Below are 883 nucleotides of genomic sequence, written 5' to 3'. Positions count from 1 at the left end.
GAAGGAGGGGGTCCTCACCTTCCCCCAGCCCCTGGGAGAAGCAGGAGTTGAGCCCCAACTCCACCCAGCAATGCCCACTCAGGCACATCCTCAGCAAGGTCCCTCCCTCCATGGTACACCCACCTCCTGGCCACAGATCAGCACCCAGAAGCAGAAATAGCCCCTTCTCAGCCCCCCATGACAGTGTCAGCCCCCTCCTCAGGACCTAGCACCTCGATCATGCCTAGAGCCTGCTGTCCCCAAAGCAAGCCCAGAGCTTTCTCATGCTCTCCTTTCCGGCACCCAAGGCAGGTGTGCACATGGGCACAGAGGACAAACATAATTTATTTTAGGTCCTGAGACTGAGCCAGAAAAACCTGGAAGCTACAGGCCTAGGTCTAGGGAGATGCCAACGTGGGGAATGGGTTGTGTTACCTGCTGTGCCTGCTTTTAGAGGGACAACTTTAAAATTTCAAATCCTGCACCCCAATCTGTGCCCAGAGCAGACAGGCACAGCAGAGCCACAATTTAGCTAGGACACCTGCTGAGCAGGCAGCCTCCTGCATCCACAGAGCCAGCTGCAGGCTGCTGCACATCCTTGCAAGATGCCCAAGGTCCCTCTCCCCTAAAGCCAGACGGAGGACCAGCGAGTGGATCCCTGCCTACACCACCATTATCTTTTGTATTTCAGCTTCTCACACCAACACAGTACAACGTGACAGCCTGAGGAGCCACAGTCACAGCGCAAAGGGACCTCCTCTCCTTTCCCAGGAGAGGGTTTTAACGGCAAAAACACTCCCAGAAGAGTTTCTAGATCAAATTATTCCTGATTTGAGTCAGAGCAGAATCAGTTTTCAAGTGCATAGAGACAGATGACTAAAGTAAAGCCCATACAAGCAAAAAA

Source organism: Buteo buteo, chromosome 23 (assembly GCF_964188355.1).
Source record: "Buteo buteo chromosome 23, bButBut1.hap1.1, whole genome shotgun sequence".
In the NCBI taxonomy this organism is placed as follows: domain Eukaryota; kingdom Metazoa; phylum Chordata; class Aves; order Accipitriformes; family Accipitridae; genus Buteo; species Buteo buteo.
This window is presented reverse-complemented; position numbering follows the sequence as displayed.